Here is a 7,117-nt window from a genome sequence, read left to right as displayed (position 1 = left end):
ACACCAACACAGAAAGTTGCTCCTGTCTAAAAGAAATGCAGGGACAAAAATGGAGCAGAGACTGAAAGAATTAACAACCAGTAACTGTTCCAATTTGGGATCCAGCCCATGAGCTGGGCACTGCTGCTGCTGCTTTGTTGAGCTTGCAGACAGGAGCTTAGCATAACTATCCTCTGAGAGGCTCTAACAGCAACTAACTGAGATAGATGCAGATACTCACAGCCAAGCATTGAATGGAGATTGAGGAAGAGCTATGGGAAGGATTGAAGGAGATGAAGGGGCTGGAAACCACACAGGAAGACTAACAGTGTCAACTAACATGGATCCTGGGAGCTCCCAGAGACTGAGCCACCAATCAAAAGGCATACGTGGTTGGTCCCAGGCCCCTGGAACATCTGTAGTATAAGGCTGCCTTGTCTGGCGTTAGTGAGAGAGGATGTATCTAAACCTGCAGATACCTGATGCTCCAGGGTGGGGGGATACCTGGGGAGATAAAATATTATAACATTATTCATATATAATATATAATACTATAATAATATAAAGTGATAAAATTGCATATAATATATATTTAATGTATGTAAATATATTCATATATAAGAGCCATGTCCATATGTCTATAGAATTAGGATTATAATATTTGTCTTAGTCAGGGTTTCTATTCCTGCACAAACATCATGACCAAGAAGCAAATTGGGGAGGAAAGGGTTTATTCAGCTTATACTTACATACTGCTGTTCATCACCCAAGGAAGTCAGGACTGGAACTCAAGCAGGTCAGAAAGCAGGAGCTGATGCAGAAGCCATGGAGGGATATTCTTTACTGGCTTGCCTCCCCTGGCTTGCTCAGCCTGCTCTCTTATAGAACCAAGACTACCAGCCCAGAGATGGTCCCACCCACAAGGGACCTTTCCCCCTTGATCACTAATTGAGAAAATGCCTTACAGTTGGATCTCATGGAGGCATTTCCTCAACTGAAGCTCCTTTCTCTGTGATAACTCCAGCTGTGTCAAGTTGACACAAAACTAGTCAGTACAATATTCATATACAAAGATAAGATAAATGTGCCATGTAATATTTCATGAAAGTATGTCATCATTCATGATATACTTTGATACATAAAAATATCACGTGTAAATTTAAATGTTGAAATTTCAAATAATAGTGTGATTATAATTTCTATTGACTAAAATTCCTGTTAAATAAGTATGTAATAAAATTTTATGAACATGGCATTTGTTGTTTTACCAGTTTTAAATTGAGGTATATAATGGTTTCTATTATAATTAGTGGTATACTAAATACTTTGTGCACAAAATTTGAAAGATGGCCAATTTCTTTAAAATAGATTCTTAACACAACACTGGTTACCCAGCTCATATAATTTGTTAGATAATTATAGCTATGTTTGAGACCCATGATGCACATGTTTATAAAGATCTTCATAATTCAGAGAAGCTGTTTAACAGGCTGTAGCACATATGAGGGAGCAAAAGTAGGCCAATGCTGGAGTTGGTGGCAGATTCAGAAAGGAAAAACAACCCTTAAAGCTTCTTTCCCAGCAATCTTTGACCTTCTATCTTTCCATTGTTTTCTACCGATGTCTATCATAATGTTCTTGTCTTAGAAAACACCAGCAACAACACAACCATCTGATACAGATACCTTAAGGCTTACAGTAAAAGAAATCATGGTCTTACAACTTTAATATTTTATTCACTTTACATCCTAATAGTTTCTCCCTATCCTGGTTACACTCTCCCACAATACCCCTCCCCCCTCTATGTCCTTCTCTTCTGAGAGGGTGGTGCTTCATACCCTGGGTATCACCTTATCCTGGCACACCAAGTCTCTGCAGGGCTAGATGTATCCTCTCCCACAGAGGCCAGACAAGGCAGTCCAGCTAGAAGAACATATTTTGTAGACAGACAACAGATTTAGGGATAGCCCTAGTTCTAGTTCAGGACCCACAAGATCTAGCTGCAGATATGTTACATATGTGCAGGGGCAGAGAGCTAGATCCAGACTGTGTATACTCTTTGGTTGTGGTTCACTCTTTCAGAACCCCCAAGGGTACAGGTTAGATAACTCTGTTGGTAATCCTGTGGAGTTACTATCCCCTTTGAGGTCTTCAATCCTAATTCTTCCATAAGAGTCCCTAAGGTCTCTCCAATGTTTGCCTCTGGGTCTCTGCATCCTTCTGAGACAGGTGGTGGGTGGAACCTCTTAGATGAATGTCACACTAGGCTCCTGTGTGCAAGTACAACAGAGTATCATTAATAGTGTCAGGGATTGGTGCTTGCCCATGAGATAATTGGTCCAGTTATTGCTTGGGCATTTCCTTAGCCTCTGCTCCATCCCCATGCCTGCATTTCTCATCAACAGGATAAATTTTGTGTCAAAGGTTTTGTGGGTGGGTTGGTTCTCCTATTGTTCTACTCAGGTTCCTGGTTAGCCTTTTCAGGTTCCATCCACTCACTGCAATGAGGCTCAGCTAAAGTCACCCCCATTGATTCACTGGCACCTCCCCTATTCTAGGTCTCTGGCATGTCCTGAAGATGCTCACTACTACCACACCCCTGATAGCTGCAGATTTCCATTCATTCTCATGGCCAACTGACCATTTCTCCTGTCTCTACCCACACCTGATTCTGAATGCCCCCATCCCCTCATTATCCCTTCTTCCACCTAGTTCCCTCCCTCCATCTACCTCCTATGACTAAGTGAGATTCAAGCATCCACACTTGGGCCTTCTTTCTTGTTTAGCTTCTTTGGGTCTATAAAGTATCCTGCAATTTATGGCTAATATCCACTTATAAGTGAATACATACCATGCATACTATTTTGGATCTGGGTTCCCTCTCTCAGGATTATACTTGTAACTTCCATCCATTTGTCTGCAAAATTCATGATGACTTTGTTTTTAATAGCTGAATAGTATTCCACTGTGTAGATATACCATCTTTTCTTTATCTATTTTTTTTTCAGCTGAGGGACATCTAGAGTTTTTGCAGTTTCTGGCTATTACAAATAATCTCTTGTACTAATGAGTTCAATGCTATTCTCCACTTTCTGTTCTGTTAGATTTAGTGTATCCTGTTTAACTTTGAGGTCTTTGATTTATTTGGACTTCAGTTTTATGCAGGGTGTTAGATATGGATCTATTTATATTCTTCTACATGCAGACATCTAGTTCAACTAGAACCATTTCTTGAAGATGTTTTCTTTTTCCATTGTATGGTCATGTTTCATGGTTTATACAATTATTAAATGATTCTTGAGCACAGGTGCAGGGCAGAACATCAAATATAGCTGCACCTGGACAGATATGAAAAAATATCTCAGCCTTCCAGGTATGATGTGGCAGGCATAGTGCTAATGTGCTGACAGAGGATGTGTTCACAATCTCACAAGTAGAGTCAAAGAGGTGAAACAAAGTCTCCAGAAACAAAGCTTGTAGACAGAAATGGCATACCAGCATTTATAGAATCTGCTTTTACACAGTGTACTATTGGGGGGCATAACTCCCTTTTTTTAGACTTAAGGAGAGTTATTAGTTAGGATCCAGTTTAGCTGCATCTAATATAACTTTACTAAACTAATGGATAAATAAAGTAGATTATATTGTTCTCATACATAAAGTAAATCTCAAAATTATGGGTAAAATATGTATTATTTTATATTTGAAGAAGATTGATCTAGTGATCAGATCAAGATCAGATCAAATCAAGGCTGGCAACAGAGTTCCAGCCTAGGAAAACTAAGTCAGGCGGATTTCTTAGGAAACAGTTGCTTGGTGGATTGTTAAGAGAGAATGAAATTGGTCTAGTAAGATGAATCATCTGGTAAACACACTTACTGCCAAGTCTGTTGAACTGAGTTTTATCCCTGGGATCCACATGTTGGATAGAGGACTGTTGCTAGCAGTTCTCTGGCATTCATCCTTACATGTGTCCCAATTACTTTCCCTGAAAATAAATAAATGGAGGTGTAAGAAGAGAGGGAGAAAAGGAGGGAGAGTACTGAGACCAGGACAAGATAAGTGGGAGAGGTACTGGAGATAAGAATCAGCAAAGAGCGCCAGTGGGAGAGTAGGGCAGGATCAAAAGGGTGACAAAGATATTATCAGATGACATTCATGAGCTTGGTAAAAGTATTTTATCAAAATGAGCTCATGGGGACAGCTCCCATCGGTGCCTCCTGAGCTATAGCAGAGTCACTCCAGGACAGTGGCCAGGCCCAGTTTGACTGGTTCTGAGTGTCACATGAAATGGTGTGTTGGTCTGTGGTGCAGGAATAAGTCTCAACACTGATAAGATCAGTGGGATGAGAATGACAAATTCTGGCTGGAAAAATACTGACACACAGCTGAGAACTTGGCAGCAAGACATTGGACCTCATTGTCACTGCACACTGAACCCTAAAATCGGCATCTGGACTTGCTAGGACTCCTTGTCCAAGACCTAATTGTGCACTCATACTTTTCTCTTTTCAGTATCAGCAGTGTTGCCTGTATAGGTTAAAAAAGAAAACATACAAAAGGAGGAGCAACATAGTGTCAAAAGGTAATCATCTCATCAAGAATATACTTCAACTGTATATAATAGTGTATTCTTTTGATATGTTTCTACATATGACATATCAATGTTTATAAAATAAAACATAAAAATACAAGTTCCTGCCCACCATCTGTCTTCAAAGCACAAGAGCACCCCATATCCTGTGCCCCATTTCCTGCCCCACAACTATAACAGCTTTTCTCAAAAACTACCTGCACCCTGAATACCAGCAAAGGCCTTGCCCACTCTTTTCCTCTAAAACACCTTAAGCTTAAGCCTTAAGCTGCATCCCAACCCCCTGGACTGCATTATCCAGTTCATTCCCCACATGCTTTCCTGTAGGCTCATCAGTACCAGGAACCTCAGGCCACACTGGTACTAGGTTTCCAAGAGGCAAGGATATCACTCAAAATCATGGAGGCCATGCAGGATACAAAAACACTAGGAGAAATATCCTATTGGACCTGAAGACTAGCTAGCTAATCACCAGAACCCCAAGATATTCCAACCAATAGTCAGAGAAGAAAGAGAAATGGGACAGGGGGGAGTTGATTAAAAAAAACACCCCAAAAAGATAAACTTCGAAATCAGCATCTAAACCCATAATAACTACAAGATCCTTATGATTAAAGGCCAAACGCACAATCAACAACAGCCAGGACAATATGCCACCACCAGAACCATGCTATCCTACAGCGAGACCTCATTTCCTAACATGACTGAAGCCCAAGAAAGTCATCATAAATCCAATCTTCTGAGGATGATACATCCCTTTAAATAGGAAATAAATGAATTCCTTAAAGAAATACAGGAAAATACAATCAAATGGGAAAAAGAAATGAACAAAACTCTTCAAGACCTGAAAATGGAACTAGAAACAATAAATCAAAAGCAAACTACAGGAATGCTGGGGATGGAATAATCTAGGTAAGAAAATAGGAACTACAGATAAACATTACCAACAGAATACAATTGTGGATGGCCCTGGTGTTGTTTGCATTTTGATGTTAATTCTGCTTTCCCAGGAGGGGTTGTCTGGAAAGAATTAGGTACTCAGGTGACTTCTTTTTTTTTTTAATTTTTAATATTTTTTATTACATATTTTCCTCAGTTACATTTCCAATGCTATCCCAAAAGTCCCCCATAGCGCCCCCCACTTCCCTACCCACCCATTCCCATTCTTTTGGCCCTGGCATTCCCCTATATTGGGACATATAAAGTTTGCAAGTCCAATGGGCCTCTCTTTCCAGTGATGGCCGACTAGACCATCTTTCGATAAATATGCAGATAGAGACAAGAGCTCCGGGGTACTGGTTAGTTCATCATGTTGTTCCAACTATGGGGTTGCAGATCCCTTTAGCTCCTTGGGTACTTTCTCTAGCTTCTCCATTGGGAGCCCTGTGATACATCCAATAGCTGACTGTGAGCATCCACTCCTGTGTTTGCTAGGCCCCTGCATAGTCTCACAAGAGACAGCTATATTTGGGTCCTTTCAGCAAAATCTTGCTAGTGTATGCAATGGTGTCCGCGTTTAGAAGCTGATTATGGGATGGATCCCTGGATACGGCAGTCTCTAGATGGTCCATCCTTTCATCACATCTCCAAACTTTGTCTCTGTAACTCCTTCCATGGGTGTTTTGTTCCCAATTCTAAGAAGGGGCACAGTGTCCACATTTTGGTCTTCATTCTTCTTGAGTTTCATGCATTTAGCAAATTGTATCTTATATCTTGGGTATCCTAAGTTTTGGGCTAATATCCACTTATCAGTGAATACATATTGTGTGAGTTCCTTTGTGATTGTGTTACCTCACTCAAGATGATGCCCTCCAGGTCCATCCATTTGGCTAGGAATTTCATAAACTCATTCTTTTTAATAGCTGAGTAGTACTCCATTGTGTAAATGTACCATAATTTCTGTATCCATTCCTCTGTTGAGGGACATCTGGGTTCTTTCCAGCTTCTGGCTATTATAAATAGGGCTGCTATGAACATAGTGGAGCATGTGTCCTTCTTACCGGTTGGCACATCTTCTGGATATATGCCCAGGAGAGGTATCATTTGTTACTAGCTTACACGTTCATAGAAAGTTAAAGATGACAAATAAGCTATCCTTGAAGTTTTGTAGAGATAAACTCAGTCTATATCATATTTCCTGTTTTTGCATCTGTGGTCCTGTGGAATATATCTTCTTTATGACCTTCAGTTAATTGTATTTTGTAACTCCTTGGAATGTGCCCGATATTTTAGAAGTCTGATGTTATCTCAGAAGCAATTAAGCAGTTCTGTTATAAAAGGGACTTGAATGTCTTTGTCTCTGTTGCCATTCTGGAACTATGGTGACCCTATCATGCTAGTTGCAAAATAAATGCTCTTTGTCTTTGCATACTATCTGAGTCTTGAAATCTTTCTTCAGATGAACTAGAATCACACACTTTTAAGATCTAAGAACACAGTGGTCCAGATTCATAACACCTTCCATAGTGTAATGAAAAATGTCATACAATTTCATAAGAAACACCTTTCTCATGACCAGATATGCTAGATTTCAAAATAAAAGTT

The sequence above is a fragment of the Mus caroli genome, unplaced genomic scaffold (assembly GCF_978045245.1).
Source record: "Mus caroli unplaced genomic scaffold, Mus_caroli_1 scaffold_8, whole genome shotgun sequence".
In the NCBI taxonomy this organism is placed as follows: Eukaryota; Metazoa; Chordata; class Mammalia; order Rodentia; family Muridae; genus Mus; species Mus caroli.
Note: the sequence above shows the minus strand (reverse complement) of the source record.